Genomic DNA, 24,800 nt, shown 5'->3' with positions numbered 1-24,800 from the left:
TGGGCACGGATAATTATTACAACTGTCTCTTTGTCATTGTAGGAGAACACCTTACTCTTCAGGGAGTGGGGGTTTTATTTTATTTATTTTATGGTGCCTCCTCTTAAGCTACTGAACATTTAATTTCATTTCTAATACCCCAAGACCTGTGAACTACAGCCCCTGCCCGGTGGCCTGTCCCTAATAGGGCAGGACAGCTCAGCCCCCACTGCTGTGGCTGTTCCCATCCAAGCCCCACTGAGCCCCTCTCGCAGCCCCTCAGCAGCCAGCGGGGCAAGGGACACGAGGAGCACAGACTCTCCCTGTGCTGTGCCCCAGGAAAGTGAGGAGCGCAGACTCTCCCTGTGCTGTGCCCCAGGAAAGTGAGGAGCGCAGACTCTCCCTGTGCTGTCCTCCAGCTCCCTCCCGCTGGTCAGCGCCACATGCCAGCCTACCTGTGCCTCTGGCAGCAGCCTGCTGCACACTCTGCAAAGGCTCCTTGGTCCTCATGGGAAAGGATTTCTTGGTTTCCTACAAGATAAAAAAAAAAAAAAGGATATACTTAATGACAGCAGGAATAAAAAAATAGCTTGGTAAAATCTCTGTTCTCTTCCAACTGGAAGCAATCTAAAAATTAATAATTGCTCATAAATCAAAACTGAGGATTGGCAGTAAAACAGATTTGCATTTTACTCATTATCACACATCAAGATTCTCCAGTAAATCATTAACAACACTCTGTCCAGTTGCTTTTTTTTTTCTCCTCAGTTACACTTTGAGTACTGGAATGTTTTCAAGCCTTAAACAAAAAAGCACGCCCACAAGGTACTTCATTTGTTAAAAATATTTGCGATCAGAACAGGGCTCCTAAAGAAAATCGAGAGCTTCTACATATTTTCAGTTGCAGTTTTAAAACACATGTCACTAGTATGTGTAGAAGTACATCTTTTTAAGAAAATGTATATTTTATAAATATACGTTGTAAAAGCAGCTGTTAAGCATTTTCTAGCATTGCCTTTATTCCATTTGCTACTTGCTCTTCTAGTGTGGTTTGTTTTTCCCCTGAAGTTAGCTGGGAATAGTAGACATTTTTAGACAATTATTTGAATAACAATTGATCTTAAAAAGCAAGGAACCATGCCGGGGGAGATTGTGGCTCTATGGACAAGGTTCTTAAAAATACCTGAGCTGGTGCCTCCCCCCGCCGCTCCCCTCCTCCCTGGCCCCCCAAAGCACCAAGGTGAGTATCTGGGGGGAGATGCCCAAGTACTCTGTGGGAACTTGGAGTTTTGGCCTTGTTTGGGTATGGAACCAGTAACACCAATTTAATAAAGAAATAAATATCTTCCACTATAAAATAAATACTCAAGACATCCATGGTGAATGTGAATGGCTTGCTGTCAATGCAGTTGGACCAGAAATGTCCCCTCAGCAGCACTTTTAGTGAAGTAAAAAATACTACTTTATAAATAAAAGATTTACTAGCAACCTATTGTAATTTGAACTGCTGCTGGTGAGGCAGAGGTGATCTCGAGCCTGTGGCTCACTGCAGGGAGACTCCTGACAAGATTTGCTGCTCTCTACTGCAGAGACAGTGCAGTACAGCCACACATCCCAAACGTGCTCCTTGGCCGGGGCAGGACAGCACATCCCTCCTGGGCTGATGGGAGGCAGAGCTGGGTGACCCCATTTCTCCTCTGCTAGAAACCCTGAACTGAGAATTTTTTCCAGGATGCTAAGTCCTACTTTCAGCAGAGTGACCTTTGCTTCCCAACCTGCTGGTGTCAGTCACACAGGCAGCCTGGAGGAGCAGAGCTGCAGCACTGCCCCCTCGGTTTGCTTTTGCACATTTTGGTCAGGGGGACAATGCCCTGCCCTCCCAAGGGAGCTGTGCAGCGTCAGGCTTTCCAGGCTGAGGACACTGTACAAGGAGCGTGATATATTTCTTCCCACTGTGGTGGACAAGTCTCAGAGCGTGAATTTTGGATTTACTTGGCAGAACGGAGCAGAGATAGTTTTGTGCTGCAGGTTTGTCCAAATTATCTGGATAAACATGTTTTTCCATCTTCATTTAGTACCTGTACATCTCTGAACCCCAGAGTTTCATGTTTCTTTCTTGCAGAGCTTATAGTTTGTAAAAGCTAAGAATCACTGGAAACCAAATGCAAGTTCCATATATTAAAATTTCCATTTGTAAGCATCTTGTTGAAACAAAGCCAAGTGAACTCAGCTTAGAGTTCTACAAACCTAGTGTACATCAGGACAACCATTCTGGTTAGTGGGCTCCCCAGAGTCCTTCAAGGAGGCAGAAATCAGTAAGTTGACTCTCAAGTAACGATTTTAACATTTAGACATTTACGTTACTTATAAAGCATCCAGTCCTAATGCAATCCAAATCACCTTCATTCATTCAAGAAAAAATAAATGTACAAACTGAGATAATAATCTGCATTTCCATCCCTTCTGCTCTATGCTGGGAAGCAGAGGAGGAGAAATACAGACAGGCATTAGCAATCCCTCTTGACAAAGTATGGAAATTACCCATCTCATTATGTGAGGATTAAAACCTATGATTTATTTTTACCCACAGAGTTTAGAAAGGGCTGAATTTGTGGGAGCTGGTCAATTTTAGTGTGAGTACCACTTCCACTTTTTTTTTTGTTAATACCGACGCTGTTTTGCCAAAACCGCCATTTCCAATACATAAAATACTATATCTACTTAAGAGTAGCTAAAACCGGGTGAGAGATCTGTTAATCCAAATATTTCTTGACTTGTTTCAAGGCCTGTAAGTCCTGCCTGAATATGCAAATAAAAGATAATCCCAGATACCATTAAGACCATTGACTGATGAGATGCAGATCCCCGCGTACACTGGAATGCTAATCTCCCTAGCTAAAAAATAGGGGGTAGCTCTGTACCCGGTTTTCTTGGAGAAACAATGACTCTTGATACACATTTTAGGTATGGAAGTTTGTGCTTTCACAGGTCACTTGCAGTGACATCATCCTGATCTACAAGTACAAATATAGCTAAGGACACAAAAATTCTTGGCATTGAGCTGACTTGGCAACATGCATAAGTGATTTCATGTAGCTTTGATGTTTGTTGTGTTGTGTTTTCTGGAAAATGGTTTTATTTATTCTAGTTCTTTAGGCAGATTGTTTATATGGAATTTAGAAATAAAAAACAGGGAGGAGAGAAAAGGGTGCAAATGAATTTTAATTATATTTACTACAAGAAGCAAGAAATCGTACTATGCCAGGGATGTTTTATGTCAGGCTTCAGCCCAGAGAGAATTTTTATAGCTTAGTAGTTGTAAAACCTCTAAAAGAAGACACCATTATGATGAAAGGAGCATTTGCTTACATGTACGTGCTGTGTCTTTCCAACATCTTGGTGCATTTTAGCTTTTTATCTGTAAAACTGTCAAGAGCCACATTTTAACTCATCAATTTGATTTTTACCAGCTACACCTGCTCATAAGACGCTTTCCTCCAGTGAAAACTAGAAACAGAGCTACTTGTGGGTGACATTTAAAAGTGACTGGGGGTGGGGAGATGGTAAAAAATAAATAAAGAGGAATAGCAAACAGCTACACAAAAGCCCTCATCCTCTAAAAACAGCAACGTGCATAACTATAGAAAAAAAACGTACAGAATGCAATTTTCTAACTGCTAAAACAACTTTTTCTACACGTGCTATTTTCCTCATCTATTTTTATCATAGGCTTCCAGACTGACATGCCTCTTGGCTTCCTTGACCATATGGATCTGCCAAGTGGTATGAATACTGTAGGGATAGCCTGCAGAAATATCCTAGCAAGGTGTCTCACTTCGCAAGGGTTGATTCAGACTTCCAGACACGTTAAGTAACGGGTTTAAGGGGTTCAAGCATTGTAGCTTTCCTCACTAAATTTGTGGGGTAAATTTTTGCCAACCACTTGCAGATGAAAACCCTGTTTTCCTGAAAAAGAAGTGGAATAAGCCTTTGAAAATAAAATGTTAAGAACATAGAAGCTTTTTGTTATCTGAAGCAGTGGCTTTGATTTTTTAAAAAAGATACGCTTCAATAACTAAAAGGAAATTAGAAGTGACTCATCATGTATATTTCATGCCTAAGAGCTAGTGTTTGACTTTACATCAACAGGACTTAAAATATGATCTTCCACCGAAATTAATGTGTCCTGTGTTAGGCAACAGAAGGACTCCTACTGACAGCAATGGATGGCAACAAAGTACTTCTTCCTTAGTAGTGAGCATTATCCTTTGCACTGTACCAGTTTGAAATCTCAACTGGAAACCATAAAACCATCTTAAGTAAAGGTAAAGTTAACTGTATGCCTTTGTATTCTAATAATTTTCTTCTTAGAAGCAATTTCACTGAAGTTTACTTATTTCCACTTTTTTCAGTTTTAAAATCTTCTTTACTCGTTTTACTGGTGCTGGGTTTTGGATTACTTCAGCCATTGTGAGCTTCAGTGCAAGGCTCTTTGTCCCTAGTGACAAAACAGGTTTTGGATAATAGGACATTTTCCATCTTTTCTTGGGTACAGTTTTGGGGCATACAAGAATACACTGAAAGCATATTTTAGACCACCTAGCTGGAAAGTGCCAGCTACTATATATATATATATAGAATACATAACAGGGTTTGTATATTAAAATACTGTTTTAGCTTTATGCATCTCCTGGATTATTTGTAAATAATTGAAAAGGACAAGACTATTATTGACTAATCTTTCTGTAGTTCTCCATAACTGCACCATCATTGCTTGTAGCACTTGAACATTAGCTAAGCGTCATCAATCATGAACTTAAAGTTTTATAAGTTTAAAAATAGGTCTCCAAAAACACTACAACAGTTGTCCTTCCTTTGTTTATCAGAAAAGGTGGGGGTTTCAGCATAACATTTTGTCAAATGTTAAGCCTTAACAGAAAGTGTGCCATTTTTCAGTGTTAAACAGTGGACTGATGTCTGAAATACAACATGGAGTTTGTTTGGGTTTTTTGAAGCCATACACACAATTGTTTCCCCACTTCCACAATTTACAAGTCCTCAGCTGGTGTAAAGTGGTGTATGCACATTTAATGGGATGGTGGGGCAGGCAGCTCTCACACATCTGCCACTTGTGCAGTCCGTGCAGCCCTCCTGGGTGCCAGCCCCTCTGTCCCTGTCTTGAAAATGGTGGAGAAAACAAAGACTGAAGAGAGAAATGGGGAGTTTTTCCAAAGAACAGAAGAGCCTGCCTGCCTGCCTTCCTTCTGGCTGTATCCCTCTATTGTCACACCTTTAATGTTCTGCACACCTTGAGAAGCCACCAGGGCTGAGGGGTTTATTCTCACGTAGACTTCTGCTACTCCTTTTGGTTAACATTCTTTTTGGAAATGGTACAGACCACACAGACCTCATCTCTGGACTTTAGATGGGTACAGGTAAAGAATTTTCTAAATGTTTTCCAAGTTTAAAGAGTTCAGCAGTAGGATGGGAGAAGGGTGTTGGAATGTGGATTGGTGAATGAGGACCTGCTCACCATGCTGCTTTTCCCAGGTACCCACTCTCGAGGATAGTAAACATATTGCAGGAGCTCAGAGAAAGCAGGCATAGCCCTTGTACAGGCAGTGTTTGGCTCTCCCAATCAATAACTATCTGGCTAAGAAGTTGAATTATGTTGTTCTGGTGATTGTATCTTGTCAAGGGCCTTGACCTACTAAGTGATGGGTTTGGAATGATAAAAATGTGCATAAGATCAGAAAAAAAAAAATCAGAAAGCAGCAGGTCACTACTGAATTTTACCTTAATGTCACGGGTTTTTTTCAGTTCCCATCTTCAAGGTCATTGCACCCCTACTAATGCAGCCATCAACATCAACATCCTTCTCCTGCCAGGCCAGTTCTCATAACTCCAGAAGAAGATTTACAGAAGCTGACCAAGAAAAAATAATGTTCTTCACAAGTTATTACAGAGATGAATGGCACCTGTGCCTGTGATGACCTATTTTAACACTTTCTTGATGACACCACCATACATGAGCTTCTCTCAACTCCTGACATGCAAGCCACAGTTGGTTTTTTTTTTTTTGTCTTTCAGCCTAGCCAACCACCAAGGCCACAGAAAGCAGATGTAAGGGCAATGCTGAGCCAGCCTTTGCTGTCACTGCCTTTACTCTGAGTTAGTAATTGTTGTGTTGATAATTATGAGCTGTGTGAAGCCTTGCAAGATTAGCAGAACAAGTTTACTTTTGCAGTGATTAAGTAAATCATTAATTGGAAACACTTTGGAATTCAAAATTATCCCTCCTAACCAAGGATCAGGTGCACAGCATTTTGCTGAAACATGTATAAGCATTGGCAGCGCAGCTATATAAAGGGCAGCTGCTGAAGAAGAGGGCAAAAAACCTCCTCATCTGAGCTAGTAAGGAGCCTACAAGGGAATCCTGGTCTTGGTGGCAGACCCTGCCCTGAATCCTACACTCACCAGAGCGTTCCAGGAGGTGTTCCAGCCTCCCCCAGGCAACCCATGCACATGCAGAGAAGCATACAGCAATGTTGCATGTCAGAAGATGGTAACAGAGATCCCTTCTATTTCTGTGTGAAACGTGAAGGATTCTTGGATAATTTGTTTCCAGCAGAAATCAGCTTTCTGCCATATAAGAAATGTTCGTGAGATTCTAACAGTATTGTCACAGAGACTTTGTTAGAAGACATTATCTGGCCCATAAACACCCGAGACAGAGGAATTTTTAATTGAGCCTACAGTACCACTGTACCTGACAACACAGAAATTTACTTCAAGCCTGCACTTTGGAGATCTTCACATGCCATGTAGTTGGGTTCAGTTATTATTGGCTTTAATTACAGTTTTCTGACCTAGGTTTCTTAATGCTTTATACAGAAAAGCAGTACAGAAAGTAAGCACAACAAAATATGGGCACGCTTTACAGGTAATTTACAGAGCCTTAAGCTGATGAAAAATGAGAGTCCATTCCTACAATATCTTTGTCTCAGTATCTTATTCTGCAGTCAGTGAAACTCACAGACGTTGAGAAGCCATAGAAAAGAGCTATTTTCTGATTTGGTTTGGGTTTTTGGTGGAATGATTTTAGCTTTTCCACGTCTGATGAGTCAGGTTTCAGCTATTTTTTTAATATCATTTTCTTTGCTAATTGTATGTGCAAGGGTCACAGAACTAAGGTTGTAAAAAAAAAAAAAAAAATCTAATTTTAACCTGCAGTTGATTTATGAAATGGTACTGAGTTCCTTGAGTTCAGGAAAATAACATATACCACTGATAATCTCTGGGAACTGATTTAACACCGTATTCTATTGCAGTGCTAGGAAGCAGCCAAGGACTTGTAACAATCTGTCATTTGCAGTGACATTTTTATTACTCTTTCAGAAATGCTGTGCTTTAATTGTCTCCTTGCTTCAAATCAACTGCTTAGTTTGCTTTAACAGTATTTTTTTTGCTATAGTTACCATTGCCCTTGCTATAAGAAACCTAAACTCTCTGTATATTTCTGGCATGGTAACTGCCAACAGGAACAGGAGCAGAGAACCTACCCGTGTCCTTCTAATTTAAGGGAGTGAAAATGCTACTGATTGCAAGTCACATTTTCATGGAGTTCACACCAAATTCCTTGTAGACCTGCATCCCAGGCAATTCCACCTCGATTCACTAGGACTGACCTGAGAGAAAATCCATCAAAATAACATACCTTTTTTTTTCCAGTATTATGGAGTTTACAACAAGCTGCCCAATGGAGAAATAGCTTTGCTTTCAACTATTATAAAGAAACTGCAAGCTCTTAATTTAGTAGCAATGTCGCTAGTGCTTTAGCATCTTCTGCAGTGTGCCTCCAACTGATGAACTGAAGCACAACTATAAATAACGATGATGTCTTTGTCAGCTTGTGAGAAAAAAGGGCTGGATCTTGGTTTTGTTTTTTGGCTCTTTTTTTTTTTTTTTTTTTTTCACATTTCCTGGAAGTACATGTAGTAAGATACCTCTAATCTCTTCTTTTGCTTAATACATAGATTTATCTCTTTGATGGGTTGCTGAATCAAACCACCAATTTGTTGCCTGCTGGTTGACAACAAAGCTCAGTGACCCATTGGTACACGGCAATAAGGTTGTATTGTATACAATGGGCACCCCAAAGTTTAGTGATTGCATTAAGTTCTCAGCTTTACAGTTCAGAACTTTGAGGTGCTCTTCCCCTTCCAAGTGAGAGGTAATTTTCCTCCACCCCAAACCGGACTTGATTGAACCTGGCCAAACTGCATTCTCAGACCTCTGGTCTCTGTGCATCCCCTGGGCATCTCAGTGGTGGAAGATTCTCTCCCAGCATCCCGAATCCTTGGGATCCCAAATCCTTTCAAAGTTGGGCAGCTCCGTTAGCACTCTGTATTTGATAACTAAGAAATTGTCCAAGGAGCAAATGGCTTTGTTCATTTGGGTGTACCAGCTCTGTATTTTAAAAGAGTACCAGTCAGAAAAGCATAAATTCACAAATCCCCAGTTTGGGGACTCAATGCAGATGAAGAGGAGTGACTTGATGCCAGCTGTGGCAGCATAGCTGGTCTTCATGCTAAGATGTTTTAATGGAGCAGATGAAATCCATCCTGGATTCTGAATCATGTATGCATTCAGGCAAAATATGATTGGGGAAAAAAAATGAGTTAATTTTCAGGGCTTGCATGCCTTTAGATTTGTTTGCTTGAGTATATTTTTGGAGGGTAATGTTAGATGCTGAGGGAAAGTTACAGCAAGGCTTGTGACTAATGGATAAGATGCAGTATGCTCTGTGATGCTATGAGAAAAATGCTGATGCAGTTAACTGATATCAGAGAGATAAAATAGCACCAGCATTACAAAAAAAAAAGCCAAACTGAAAGATTTTTGTCAAGTTTTTGAGATCTCACCTTGGTATCATTTTCGAGAATGTTTCTAATTAGTAGCCGCACAAATAATTGCTGATTAAAGTGTCGTACAACTCGATTAACGGGGTGAAGGAAAAATAGCAACATTTTCATTTTAATGAGATGTCTGCTCTCTCCTCCTCCCTACTATGCATCTTAATGTACCTTGCTGTCTGCACTGACTTGGGGCTCCAAGGCTTTGTCATTTCTTGGCAATTCCGTTCTCTAATTTCTTCTGACACATGGTGCTTAAATCCACACGAAATGTGAGGTGAGGCAGAGAGGATTCCTGCAGACTGCCATGCCATAAGAGGAGCACTCATTTGCATTATTCATTAGATAAACGCACTGATTTGCATCTCATTCTGGTCTCCTCCATTTCCAGGCAGGGGATGAGGCAATTCACAGAATTGCTGAATTTTTGAATGACACTAATAGTGTTCATTTGGGATTAAGTCTCCATTGTCTGCTGCTCTGTATTTTGTCCCACACTTACCTTAAATACCTACAGAAATTACATCCTTTTATTCTTTTAATAGTGAACTGTGCCTATTTACTGCATAGTAAAAGGGTGCTAATTTGTTTATCATTACAATTTTGAAAGTATTTATCAAAGCCATAATTCAATACTTGATCATTATTTGTGATTATTGCAATCTTTTTCCCTGTTCTGAGGTTATGATTCAAAAGCAAAAGCTTGTAAATCAACTGTGGTGATCTGACAGTACCTACAATTTTTTTGTCATTCAGTATTCTTGAGCAGTAAGCTTTTAAGAACTACATGCCCTCTGTTAACTAGCATGTTAATGCAGTAAAGTTAAGAAATAATATAGCCCTAGATAATTATCAACATTGTTTCTCTCTTTTCTTAGCTTTATAAACCCATTTACATTATGCTTAGCATTAATATTTGATTCAGAAATCTATACTGTAAAAAGGAGGGGATATCACTGTTCTGTCCACAGGGGAAGGAAGGTTAATTGTGCAGGATGGGGGTTAGCAGTATTGAGCTCTTTCATCCTGTTACTAAGTACAAGATACTGCCTGGGGAAATTGGGGATTTTAAAGGACTTAAACCAGTATCATGATTGCATCAATGTTTTTTGAGAAAACCTAGATGATCAACACCTTCAAGTGCTGCTGCAACCCAGAGCCATTCCCTGAACCATCATTTACCTCCAAAGACAGCAAATTGCAAAAATAAGTAGTGGTTTATTAGCTCAGTGGGTTAGAGCATGGTGCTGATAACACCAAGGTCCTGCGTTCAATCCCCCTATGGGCCACTTACTTAAGAGCTGGACTCAATGATCCTAGTGGGTCCCTTTTAACTCAGAATATTCTGTGACTTTCAAAGCCCTTAGTTACACCTGATGCTGCACTGGGCTGTACATTGCCCAAAACTAAGCAAAGACATTGCCACAATTTTAGATAGCTTAGAGCATAATTGAAACGCAGATGTCAAAAGCCATTAAAAAGTGAGGCTCTGAAGGGTGACTTAGGCATGTGCTAAGGCTGATGATTGTGCATTATTTTTGTTGAAATTTTTGAATGGCTCTCTGGCTGATGCTGAATCTCTCTGATTTCTTAGGGTGCCATGCTAGACAAATTCACTTCTTGAATTAGAAGGTGGGAAAGGCAATGACCCTGAGGAACAGTTAGTCAGAACACTTCATCTGTAAGCAGGATTGTGGCAGAAAATACAATTGAAATGGCATACGAAAATGATACCAGTTTATATTAGGACCCTGCCTAATACACAACTTAATTATAATTGAGTTTGCCACAAGTTAGTGACAGCTGAATCTAAACAAATCACCTAGGTAATGTGCTGATTGCACTAACAGCAGTTGTTGTCAGGGGTGGAAGATGCCATATGGCTCCTCTTCTCTACCCAGGTCAAAATATCATTAGGAAGAAGCTTAACTACATTGACACAAATGAGGAATTAGCTAGTCTGGCTTTCCTCCAGCCTGCAGTGTGCATACACGTCCCGGGGTCTGGCCATTCCCAGGCACAGTGAGGGGCTACTCAGATTTTTCCAGAATGTCCTGAGTGGAGGAGTATCATGGTACTTGAGGACAAACAAAGGCAGCTGGTGCTCAGTTGCATTGCTCAGGCACAGCTTAGCTCTCCGAGACATGCCCAGATTATGTTTGGGCACTTGGTGAAAGGAAAATAAAGTGCAAGTGACACCAAATGCAAAGCGGGGCAGGGGAATGTACGGGCTGAATGACGCATGAGCCAGTCCTGGACCAGGCAAGTCAGGTTCAGCCACAGGGAGGGCTTTCTGTGTGAATGAGGACATGAGTCAAAATCCCGTGCAGTGTATTTGGTATAAGTCTTCTAAAGTTTGTACAGCCTTTTTGATTTTGTGAACAGATGAAACTATAGTATAAATTTTGCAGGGCTATGACCAATGTGTGATCCCTCACATTCCCTTTTGATTTCAGAATCTTTTCCATTTACAAGTATGAAATGCTAAAACCAGTCACTTGTTACAGCGGGGATTACTGCAACAAGCATATTTCAAACCAGGAGTCCCGTGGAAACGAAGTATATATGGACAGATTCGTGGTAGATGTTTCAGAGATGTTTATTTCTCCAGCCGCATGGCCGGGGCTCAGCTCAGGAACTCCGCAGTCACGGGACCCGAGGGTCCTTGGCCACCCCAGGGAACACAAACCAACCAATGGGGAATGAGGCCGACCAGGGGCAGGGAAACCCCGTGTCTCCCCCCCAGGGCCCCTCTCCCAGGGCTTCATGGCGGGGGGAGGGACCCCAACAGTCACTAACAATAATGCAGCAGCTACTGCTCCTGCAAGAGCCGCAGAGCCTGGTTGCACCACCTCTTTAAAATGAACTTTTAGTGTGTCTGTTCTAAACTGTGCGATGCTTTTCTAGGTTGCACCAGGCTGAAGTGCAGCAGAAGTACACTTTATGCTATATTAAATTGTTATTAACTACAAAATGTCATCCAAAGTATAATGTTCTGCCAGTTTGAATTACATATTTTTGTTATGCTTTTTGCTTTGAAAAATAACACATTTGAAATTTTTAAGTGTGCCAAGTAGGCCAGATGCTGCCCTTCAGAAAGAAAAATTGCCTTAACTGATTCTATGACGATTTGGGTTGTAGAAGAGCCGTAAAATTTCTGGCAGACTTAAAATATCTTTCCTTGAACACTGGTCCCACTGTGCTGATCTTGCTGTCAGCAAGGGTTTGCAGATCCTCAGTTATGAAACACCTTGTCACCACTCACCCAGCAGCCTGCTCCTGCTTTGCTGTGAAGTTTGTCAAAGCACTTTGTCCAGATTTTGAACTATAGAATGTATTTTCTAAATTTTTTTTAGGAAAATGGTTGTGGACAGTCCTGTGATTAAACTTAGAGTAGCTATTCTGAAGGGTGTTGCAGAAAAGGTGGATAATTCATTATGCAGAAGCTTTTAGATTATTCTAAACAATATATACCCTTAAAAATGTCCTTGTCTAGTGCAAAGTGAGGAGAGCAGCTGTTCAAAATTTATTTTTATCATCATTCTTCAATGGATATTAGACCTCTTTCTCTTTTGGGGCTTGCCACAGTGTCCCTGATGAATTTACTGCACAGCTCTGCCTCATTCATTACAAACCACCTATTTTATTTGCCATGGGCTTCTCTACACTGCCAGTGGCACCTCTGAATCTGAAGCAAGCCTACTGAAGTCACCATGGAAGTACCTAGACCCTGGTTTGGTTTCTCCATACTGCCTTCACCATGTTAAGTAGACAAAAAAAAAAAAAAAACCAACCAGGCTTTAGGATGGAGCAGAGGATTTTTACTGACACAGGAAAAATTCCTCCAGTGGCAGAGGATTGGCAAAATCAGCTCAATGCCATCTGCTCTTTGATCCTCCTCCTATTTCAGGAGCTTATTCAGGCGATGGACCATGCCAGCAGCTGGAGGACATGGAGCAGACCTGAGAAAAACTGTTCCAGACAGTCAGAACTCCGGGACTTGTGTAACCAACACACGCTAGAACAGCCTTTAGGATGCTCTAAATTATGCCTGGAGTTCTTGCAAGTCTTAGTCAGGATGAAATGCTCTTTAGGACTACTTTTCTCCCTCTTCATTTGTGATGAGCATAAACTGGAAACCAAAATACAGGAATTTGCTCACTCTGCAGGTAACAATTTCTACAGTATGTTCATAAATTTAAAAAGTGAAGCTGTTTCAAATAAGCTTCAACAAATAAAAATTTCAAAACCAGATAGAATAGAATCATAGAAACACTAAGGCTGGAAAAGACCTCCAAGATAATTGAGGCCAACCTATTACCAAACACCATTTCGTCAACTAAACCATGGCATTAAGGACCACATCCAGTTGTTTCTTGAATACCTCCAGGAATGGTGACTCCACCACCTCCCTGGGCAGCCCTTTTCAATGCTTAACCACCCTTTCAGAGAAGAAATTCTTCCTGATGTCCTGAACCTTCCCTGGCACAGCTTGAAGCCATTTTCTCTTGTCCTGTCACTGGTTGCCTCGAAGAGAGGCCAACCCCCACCTGACTACAACCTCCATTCAGGTTCTCTTAGAGGGCAAAATGTCTTCCCTGAGCCTCCTTCAGGCTAAACACCCCCAGCTCCCTCAGCTACTCCTCATAGGACTTAATCTCTAGACCTTTCACCATCTTTGTTGCCTTTCTCTGGACGTGTTCCAGCTCCTCAAAGTCTTTCTTGAAGTGAGAGGCCCAGAACTGGACACAGATCTTAAGTGCTTCTTGGTACTACAAGAACAAGTCATTTGCAGCATAGAAAACTTTACAGGATGCAGCCCTTCTAACATGCCTCACTAATTACAGAAAGCTGATCCTCATTTATTCATCCCTCATGTGTGAAATTCTGAGAGCTGAATCAAATTAAGTTCCAAGTATGTTTTCAGTTTATGTTGAGAGATGCCACTATTTCAGCAAAAAGAGAAAAGGAATATTGCTTTCCTTCAAGCAGTTCGAACAACAGTGCAAGGAGCTTACATCTGTTACAAGAGGGAAACGCTATCTTTATGCATTTTTGTAAAGCAGCCAATAGCTAATGGACAGGAAGTCTTTCCAAAAGTTTTGCAAATCTACATAATGTTCCTGAGGACTGGAGTGTGCATTCGAATCACAGATTTAACAGAGAGGAGAAAAGCGGGGGCATTTGTGCAGCCACATAGCTCACTGTTGGCTATGTATCTGAGAAGGATCAAAATCACCAGTCTTGCCAGCTAAGAATAGCATTATTTTAAGTTTAAAATACTGCCTTTATGATGTTTCTTTTCAGTTCATAGCACATAAATCAGTGCTGCTTCCTGCCCTTCACAGCAGACCTAAGTGTTTGTAGGTGTTGTGCCGTGATAAATGCGGATATCTGTGAGTGCATGGTCCGTTCTCCAGAGCAATGACTCACATGTAACCAGGGTGTCTGACAGAAATCCCATAGAGGCATGAACTAATCTAAATTGCAAGGACCAGAAATAAACATGTACAGTGGTAGCTGATTACACTACAGTTTCTTACCTTGAGCTGAAGCACAGAGTTGTAAGCCTGCTCCTGAGAAATACAGTCTCTGATGGACTTTCATTGCACTTAATATTTGTGTTGTGGAGCAAATGCATCATGGGGTACTCTCTAAAACCTGAAGACCTCTGACTCAAATAATATGATTTATACATGATCTTCCTATTCATTTGCAGTGCCTGTGACAATCCATGCACCTTCAGTACTGTGCTCTGAACTGGAGCCAGCACCTGCACCTCAGCTCATGCCAGTTCCATGGATGAGCAGTCAACTTCCCACAGTAGTGCCTTGCTTCTAAATGCTTTAGTGTGCAGGCTCCTATTGAATACTGTGATTAAGGATTCTCCCACAGGAAAATTAATATAAGAAAATTATAGAAAGCTATACTTCATATTTCCTTTTCTATCTCACTGTTCACTCCAGGTACCTTCATAGGAATTAAGTATATTTTTTTTAGTGCTTTAGAAGCTATACAGGAGATCATAGAGCATTAAAGTGCCTGCTTTCATACAGAATTCTTAAAAGTCAGTCACAGTGGTAGCTTTCAAGGAATAAATAGCACTTATTTGCCATGACAGCTAAATTTAGGAGATTACTACTATAACTGAGGCATTCCAGTTAGATGTTTGGGTTTTTTAAAAGTTGATGCTGCTATTACAGCAACTTAATATATTTGCATCTATCATTTCTCAGTATGTCTCCTTCAGCAGAGCAGTCCAGATTTTCTTTGTCTAAAAACCTTTCCATGCTTCTCATCCCTTCTTTGTCACAAGGTAATCAGAGTTCTCTGAACATCAAATAGCATGAGAACAACAGCAGTAACAATGTCTAAAAAGTTGTGGGAGTCTGCAGGGGAAGTCAGGCAGAGAGTAGTATCCCACTCTGTGTCGGCACTTAATGATGCATTATTTCCATAAACTTAGTGAAGATGGGGGTTTAACTGATTGATTCCCAAGTGAGAATTTTCTATGCTATCACTGTAAAAATATTTATACAACAGTATTATTTAGGGTAACATGTATTTATGAGCCCTTCTTGTGCTAACTGCATGCTGTCCAAACATCTGGGTGATTCCCTACCCCAAATGCAAGCTCTCTTTTTATGGACAAGTTGTGAAGTACAGGGAAGTAAGGAATCAACACTAGCCAGCATCAAAGATACTAGTTGTAACAGAGCACCCTATTAATATTTAGTTTCAATATTGCATTAGCATAGTTCCACTTCCTGAAAGTCACTGCTGAAAAAGAGAGGTTCCTTTAAGGAGATTCATGATCTCATTTCACTGATTTTTATGGAGAACTCCTCCCAAGCGTAAAAAACAGCACAGAAGAAAGTAAAAGGGTTCCTGTGTAATAAAAAAAGTATAAGTAAGTAAAAATCAAACAGGTAAGGAGTAAAGGCCCTTATCACCAAGCAGTGATATGGGGGCAGCACTGACTTTCTGATATCAAACTGGAGATGATGAGTGGGGCAGGAACAGGCAGTGAAGGGTTTTGAAAGTGAGGGCGAACAGCTGATGGCTGATGAGATAGAGAAGGAGTAGCTGGTGCTGGAGTGCAACAAGAGCATGCAATGAGCTAGAAAAACGATCTTAGCAGAAGCCTTCTGGATTTCTGGATGGTTATCAACAGGGCTAAGTTGCATTCATCAAAAAAAAGGTTGTTGCTGTAATCAAAACACGGTATGGGAAGAGTCTCAAAGAGAGTTTAACTAGGAAGATGGATAGGAAAGACTGTATCGCAGTGATATGATAGTGATGTAGCATGGAAGCCATAAATCATCTGGCAGAGCCAGTCCACTGTCAGCAAGGCCAATTAGCCCATGATGAGCACTGCGCTGCCAAAGCAAGGCGTCTGCTACCCAAGCTATCGGGTTTTTAGCTATCACAGGAACATCTAAACAACAGATTTATAGCTAGCTCAGTTCTCTGCTCTGTGCAACTAAATACAGTGGAAACATATTTAGACGAAGTGTGACTTTCCAAATTAATCCACCTGACAGGCGGGAGGTACAGCAGATCATGCTTGCTTTAAGTCATTCTTTGCAGAATGTTTCCTGCAATCACAGTTCCCCTTCTTTGCAGTCTTGCTTTTTACTCACAGTTCTCCACTTCAGTCACTTCCAGCCTCTCTCTTCTTGCTAATCAATTTCCCTACAGCAACCCCATTTCCTCCCCAGTACCTCAAGTTTTAAACTGAGGGTCCAGTTCTGCTTTGTCTTCCTTGTCATTACAAACAGTGTTTGTCATGACAGATACTCAGCAATGACATGCACTAGGAGGAGTGACATACTCAAAGGAATAGATATCTTCTGGATCTGTATTTTTGCTGTATTTCTCCTAAGCAGCATATTGTCATTTCTCTTGCCTCAGCATGTCAGGTTTGCCATGCCATGGCTTTGTTCAGGGCAATTAAGCATATGGAGATTTCAGATGCCTACTTCCCAAAGGATATACTGGTCATTCTGAGGCACTCCTGCCTTAGAGTCATTTGGCAGTTCCAGGCTGCACTGGTACAGGATGCACACATTCCATCATCACAGGCCCAAAACATTCAGCGCATTTATGGTAAAGAATTTTGTATATGTGATAATATTTGAAAGCATTCTAATTATGCTAAATGATAAACACAGGCATTCTGGATAGGGGAAAACATGGAATCCAAAATCCTGCTAAAAATGGTGCCAAAAACCTGGAAAATTCATGCTGTGGTACTTTGAATCTGATTACCATCAGTATACTGGGGTTTTTTTCTGAATGACCAGGATACAAAATTATCTTTAAAACTATTTCATATACTTGGGATGACATTTTCGTAGTTATTAATTGGGTAACTTCCAGATGTTAAGCCTTTGAAGCAAAAAGTTAAAACAAGTGTAATGTGCTTGACTGCATAAAATAAGACCTAGCTAAACATCTGCACGAACATGCTCAAACATTATCAGTCAGTGAGTTTTTGAGAAAGTAGAGCTACATTTACTATGAAGCACCTGTCCATGGAATGAGAAATTTAATGGCTGAGACGCAAATAAAATTTAGGAGCTAGCTTCAAGCCCATTCCTCAGCAGCTCAGAAGGTTTGTGGTTTTGTGGCTGGGGCCCATGGAAAATGTTCTGGTCAGCATTAGCTAAGCCAGAGGCCATCGTTATATTCATCAGCAGTGCTGTGGAACACTGGAAATCCTGGCTGCTGCCCAAGCACTGGTCCTACACCAACCCAAACTCCCAGGCTATGGAGCTTGAGGTTTGATGAAAATGTCAGTACTACATTGCTGTGACTGCACTGTTCCTGCACATTTTGGATTCTGCTTCCCCCAGTATTTGCCCTGCTTCCTTAATTTCTCCTGATTTCATCCACATAGATTGTGACCTCTAAAGCACTTGCTTTCTTTACAAATTCACAGATTAATACAGAAAGGGAGTGAAAGATTTCAGCTGCAGAAGGGTAACCTGTTGTGACTGAGTATTGTGAGTGTTAGAGAACACTGGATTTCTATTTAGTATTTGTATTTAGGGTTTTATCTCAACTTATCTGCTTTAGAGCAGAATGAGCATGACTTCCCTGGAGTGATACAAAAGGAACATGCAAGGTATGTTCCCCTAAGCTTTGGCACAAACTTAGGCTGCGCTTGACAAGACAGTGGCTCCTGCCTCACATACCCAAAGAATGGAAGCAAACCTGCTCCTGCCTTAAAAAAAAAAAAAAAAAAAGAAAAAAAAGAAAAAAAAAAAAGAGGGTGAGAAACACCTCTGCTCCTTTCATTTTTCTGCAGATCTGACACTTCAGGATGCTGAACAATTATGGTATGTTTATAAAAGTCATTATAAAAAGTGTTGTTTTCAGCAGAATAAATTCAAGGGTTTCACTCATCACTTTTAAACGCGAGTAGCAGGACTGCAAGGTCAAAGGTATGAGCTTATGCTGTTGCTGCTTTGTAAATGCCAAGAGGGATTTTCACCGCAACTCTTCTTCACCCCAGAGAAAAGCCTCCTCCATTATCTTTTTAAATTAAAATGGACACCAAAAAGAGATGTTATATGAATTAAGAGAATGGACTTTGCACTCTGGCTTGATTTGGAATAATTATAATTGTTGGGAAGTAATTTTCCAAGTACAGTTTCTGTCCCTAATTAAATCCATGGAAATGCCTCATTTTTTGGTTATTGCCAAGATGCATTTCAAACTCACACAGAAATGCACAACTGTAATTTCATTAGAATTCCATTTCTCCAGGCTATACAAGTGCAATGAAAGAAGAGGTAAAATTAATTAAAACTGTGGACATGTTTATACCCACCAGGTGTCATAAAAGGTAGTGGCTCAGACATTTTTCAAGTAATTAAGCAGACAGTTCTTCTTTTTCAGATGAGTTATTGCCCTTCCCTCTTTAATCTATGTAAGAGATTTCATCACAGAGCTATTGTCAGGTGATGGGATTGCTCTTTACAGTCAGCATCCCCCTCGCACTGCCTCTCGTTAATCAAAATCACATCATCGCTGCAGAGAGGCAGTGACATGCAATCGGCACATTTCCAAAGGCAAGCTTCATGTGCCAAGCTCTGCCCACAATTTAGGCTAAAAAGGGGATAACACAATTTTCAGTTTAACCATATTTGGATTAAATAGCATGAGTGTTCATTCAGGGCACAGCACATCTTCTGCATGTAAAGCTCAGTTCTCCTCAGTGAGGGCAGCATTTAATCAGATTCATATGTGTTGGTGGTGTTTGTGTTATCGAGTTTTTTCATTCCATTTCTATTTTGTCAGGAGTTTTTCTTCTGGCCATGTTGAGATAATCACTAGTTTTCCTGAGGATGTGCAAATTGCCATGGTTGCATCCTCAGGCAATAATGTACATAAGACTGTAATGATGGCATTTTCTAAGTTTTCAGTGGAAGTTAGGATCAGAATTTTGTACGTTTTCTTTCTCTGCCTTGGCAGTGGATATAAATACAGCTCTTGGCTCCTCTCTTTGGGCTTCCAGTACACAAACACAACCTCCACATCCTGCCGTGTATCCTGGGTACATAGCTCTGCCTAGGGCCGGAGCAGGTGCTCAGAGCACCCGTGGTGCTCTCTGGGCACAGACACGACCCCACATCTTCGGTACCGAGAGCGCGGCCAGCCTGGTTCAGTCAGCCTGGACAGAGAAGGTGACTCCTGGGACAAAACAGTGCTGCCATTGCTCCTCCCGCAGGGTGTATGGAAGAGCCATGCTAACCCTGTGCTCCCCACAGCTCTGCTCTGCATTAGTAATAACCACAGAGCTGCTCTGCACTTTCAGTACCCTCACTGGCACATGAAAGCTGTTTGCCATCCCACAGCCAGGGGAATGGGCTAGAGCCTGCATTCTATAGCAAGTTGTGCATTGTCTCTCCCAGTCCTGCAGCACGGATGTAAACAGACAACCAAGTCCACCATGTTTTCTTAAGGAAAATAGTAATTTCTTATTTTTATTTCCTTTTTCAGTTGGTTTGTATTCTACAGTGGCTATTAAGTATTTTCTAATGGGCGATTTTAATTATTTTTAATATTGCAAGAGAAAAAGTCAGTGTAAAATAGCTTGCCCTGTATTTGACAAAGTGGAACATGCTAACTGCATTCAGTTGCAAATGTCCATAACAATGGACATACTTAGAGCAAAAATAATTCAGAACGGCAATATTCACTGCATACTTCCATTTAGAGTTGGTGCCTTCCTTGGTCTTGTTTTTCTTGGTTTTCATTTAATGCTCTGTCTTTATTAACTTATATAATTTTAATTACATTACCTTTCATAATATTGTAATATTCTCCTGCTTTCAACATTATCCCTTACAAGGTCATCTCTGATACACGACTAATACATTTGAATAAAATGCACAAATAAAGTATGATAGTCACATTAAAGCATATGGGACTGTGCTGAGAATAACAACTCAGTCTAAGCTTTGAACAAAAATTTAAAAAAAAATACAACCCAGTAAAACCTTGGAGATGAAGGTTAAAGTCATACACTTCTAGAACCAAATTCAGCTTTTTTATACTTTGTACCTGCTGTTCTGGGGCTGAGTTTGACCTTTTGAGGGTTGAAGATGGGGTTTGAAAGAGTTGTTGTTTTTATTTTTTTTTCCTTTTCAAGTTTTAAATAGCCATTTTATTCTATTTCAGTACTAAATTCTGCCTTCTGCTACAACCAGCATAAGTCCAGAATACACCTTGACCTAAATGGTGCTTTGTTGCATTTCTGCTTCACATTTGTTACCTTTTTTGCAATGCCCAGGCTTTCAGTTAAACATCATAGGATTAAGCTCCATCAGTAATTAATTTTAAATATATTGCCTGTTCCACTGATTTACCACATTTCATTAGGTAAAATAACAAATAGAGCCCTTCATTTACTACTTTTGTGCAAGTCACACTATGCTGTTGTATTTCTCCCTAAACATGTTCTCATTTTTCCTCCTGTAGCAGTCAGCCCAGACATCAAATCATTTCTATCACATGATCTTGAGTCTTTTTTCTATTTCTGCAATGTCCTATGTCAGGTGAGGAAAGCAAAAATATATTTTAAGATAGGGTACAACGATGATTTATGGAGTGACATCTCAGTATTTCCAATGTTTTTATCCTATTCTTTTTGCATCCTAATGTTATGAATTTTTTTTCCCATGGAAATTTCTGCTCCATACACATTGTGCTGTCTTACCTTCTTTTATAAACTTGAAAGAACTTTGGTTTACCACAGAAAATACTTTTAAAAATATTTAGTAGGCACCAAACTCCTCAAAGCTTAAGCTAAGCTACTTCAAAATCATCTTTAAACAAAATACAATATAGAGATTCTTAAATTTATCTAGGAAGAAGCTTTTCTGAGAAAGCTTTGGCAATTGGTATTTTCCATCACTTACTGGAGGAGTCATATGATTTTAATGTCTTGGAAAACAGTTTGTATGGCAGCCAGGTGCTTTCAGAGCATCTGATACCAAGTGCCGGCTCTTACTATTCTTTCATGAAGTAGGGTAACCTTGGATTAATAGAGAGTCCTTTATTACTTAAACTTATTTACAGTGCCTCACTAGCAGGGTACTAAACACATATTGTTTGAAGGTTTTTTTACTTTCACATATTGTGTTTTAAACTAGAAAAAAGAGACATTCTGATGGTGGATACTCCAGCACTTTGGACACACTACTGCAGCTGCACTTCATGCCAGGCTTGCCTTTTGATTTGGTGTCTCCTGACACGCTACAGCCTTCCCTGGTGAGCCAAGGGGGTACTGCACACAACCTCACAAGCCTTTGGCTTTAAGAATGTGAGAACCAACATAACTGCACAACTGAGACACAGTAATGCCACTGAGGACATCCCAAACACACCCACGGCAATAGTACCAGCACCAGCAGTGACTCAATATCAAACAACCAATTTCTTTCCTACCAGCATTCTCCTCTAACCCAGCACCACTTGCTGAGAGCAATTCCTGCAGGAGACACAGTAACACCCAGCAGAGGTTAGCACACAATACTTTCAACAGGTAACCACAGCATTAAATATAAATGTACTGGCTGCCCATAAAACACTATCCATAAATCAACAGCTGCAGAACTCTAGGAGAATAAAAACCATCCAATTCCTATTCAAGTAATGTGAAACTCACCTTGCTCAGAACTGATCAGAAGCCATCACAGCCTTCCAAACACTTGGCAACACCTACAGACTACCCTTGACATGCTCACTTAAGCTCTTAGTTAACCACCATTACCAACTTTAATTGGTTAAATTTGTGGAGGTTTTCAAACAGAAGAATCATCCACATCTGATTATGACCTCATTTCTGAATGCTGGGTCCATGGTGAGGCAAAGCTTTCACCAAGGCTCTCAAAAGAAGTCAACCTTAAAAATGAAAAAATGGAATTGAAAAATATTAATGCATGCTGTAAAACTCACACTTTAATTAACCGTGAATAGAGAAATCCACCAGTATTGTGTTTTTATATGATGAAAATATACTCGTGCACTGCATTTTTAGACTAACATTTTAGAAGTAACAGTCTAGTGTGGAGATTACATAGGATTTGAAGAATGCCTCTTTTTAGAAGGATAATACTCCTTTTAAAATGTGAAACTGGAAGCAGAATGGTAGCACCTGTGAAACACGTAGATGGATAAAACTTCAGTAAATAAATCAAGCAGAGCAAATCTACTGTCATCCTTGGATATCTGGAGTGTGTTCTGATGCTTTCTCAGTAAAGAATACTTCAATTTTATTAAAAAGTATTAATTTTATTGAAAAGTTGTATGATCAAAAATCCAAACCTATAAATAAATAGGTATCTTGGAATAGCACACTGATGCTTAACATTCAGTCAAGCTAACTAAATCATGCTGTTTGTACCTGTCCTCATCCCACTTTTTCCCTAGCCCACATACATGTGTTTTTCTAGGTATGGGATCACTGAATTTTTATATAGCATGTAGGCAGTTATGTATGTCATTACCAGTGTGGCAGAAACAAGTTAGTTCTGATAACTAAACTTTTCCAGTGCAATTTGCTAAGTGAGAGAAAAAGGAAACAGAAAATAATTATAACCTGTCTGTGGATAAATGTGACAAAGGTGAGCTGTGCCAGCAGGGTCTGGAAACTGCAGTAATCTGCGTGTCTGTACATGTCCTGTCTTCTCTTGTCTTGGGACCACAGTCCTCTTTCATTGCTGATAAAAGTAAGATTGACTCCATCACTTCCAGGAATAGAGGCTGAAGCTAGACACACATTTCAATAAAGTGGAAGCTAATCTAGTGAAGCATCTGGAAGAGAGGTGGTAATCTTAGAGTATTTGTCACTCTTTTCCTCTCTACAGGCCACCACCTCTGAAGGCTTTCTAGTTTCACAGAATCTAGAATGTTTCGAGTGTCTTTTAACCTTCATTCAACAAGTGTACCACATGGCTGAAGATGAGTTGTCCTTTGCTGCTGCTCTTCTCGATCCTGGCTGGGGTTATTGCCCATTTCCCCTAGCAGAGGCCACAGAGAGGACTCCCCCACTGCTTCAGCCCTGAGGTCTCCTGTTTTAGCTCTAAACCACAGCCACCAGGGCAGTCAGCAGAGCTGATGAATTTTGCGCTGACATGAGCAGCCAGTCTCATCTGCCAGCTGCTGTGGGTCTGCAGCCTCTAGGGAGGGGCCATGAATTCATCCCTCCAGCCAGAGTCACTGGGGAGCAGATGTCAAAGCCCTCCCTGAGCTGGAAGCATCTTTGTGTCTGAGCCCAGTAGTGCTTTGTGTCTCTTGGTTTTGGATGGGTGCATTTATCTAAACAAAGCTCTTTCTCTGTTTTGTTCTTTGCTTGTTTGTTTGCTTGTTGGTTTGGCATTTACAGATAGAGGGATCAAATTCCTTCAGTACTAGTTCTCTGTATCCAATACTAGTTACAAGCAGAGTAAGGAACTTGTGCTTTCTCACACCAAGTTCTCACCCTCACTTTTTTATTTTGGCCTTGTGGTAACATCCCAGCTGGTTCTCTCCGATATAACCACATGGAGTTGTAAGGTCTTTTTGTTTCCTTTTCCCAATTCCTTCAGCAGCTGTGTTGATTTAAATCCATACACAGCCTTGAATTGCAGCAAGCTGTAGTCCTGTCTGTTCCACCCATGGCAGAACATAGTGTCTCACTAGCTGCAGAAACAGCTCCCCATCTTTCTTCTGGACATCTTGCAAACCACTGTCAAAATTGTTTTGTGCCCCAGCCTCCTGCCAAGTCTCTTTCACATTCAGGTGATGAGTTAATGCTTATTCTTCAAGAGGACCAAAGGGTACCCATGAGTCCTTGTTTTCAGGAGCACTATGAGCTTCCTAAAGCAGCTTGGGCAGTCCTTGAAGATGCCTTGGCCATGTACCATAGGCATCCTTCTTCACAGGTCTTGTCAGGTGGGCTCTGACACATGGATGTCTGTCAGAAACATTCAAAGGAGTCCCAATATGTGCATAACTTCCCGTTGTACAGCAAACACTGCAGCTAGATAGTTTTGTGCTTTAAATAAAGCATAAAGCTGCATTTTCAAGGAATACGGTAAAAAGCCTTTTCACTTAAAGAGCAAATTACCACATTTCATCTCTATCAGCTTGGTCTTTTCCTGTTTTTCTCCTAAAATGGGCATTTCTAATGGAGGTGGTAGAGCCCTGTGCTCACAGGGAGGCCTGGTCTCGATCCCTCAGGGAGGCTGAGCTGTGATTACACGTGACCTCACTGTGTCAACCCCACTGTGCCACTCTTTACTTGAGACAGGAAACACAAGGAAATGTTTTCTTCCTCATTTTCACTACTTCTACCTAAACCAGATTTTTGCATTACAGCATTCATGCCTGGCTTTGTGGGTATGCAGTATA

General features: G+C 40.7%; 1 protein-coding gene across 2 annotated transcripts in view; it reads left to right on the top strand.

Annotated features, from left to right (window-relative positions):
• Positions 1–24,800, top strand: part of NTNG1 (netrin G1) — a 149,570-nt gene that overhangs the window by 10,960 nt on the left and 113,810 nt on the right. The window lies entirely within an intron of this gene.

This window comes from Corvus kubaryi, unplaced genomic scaffold (assembly GCF_017639235.1).
Source record: "Corvus kubaryi isolate FWS band 111438036 unplaced genomic scaffold, C.kubaryi_AGA036_p1.0 37334, whole genome shotgun sequence".
In the NCBI taxonomy this organism is placed as follows: domain Eukaryota; kingdom Metazoa; phylum Chordata; class Aves; order Passeriformes; family Corvidae; genus Corvus; species Corvus kubaryi.
The sequence above is the reverse complement of the archived record's forward strand: the minus strand, read 5'-3'. Positions and strand labels throughout refer to the sequence as shown.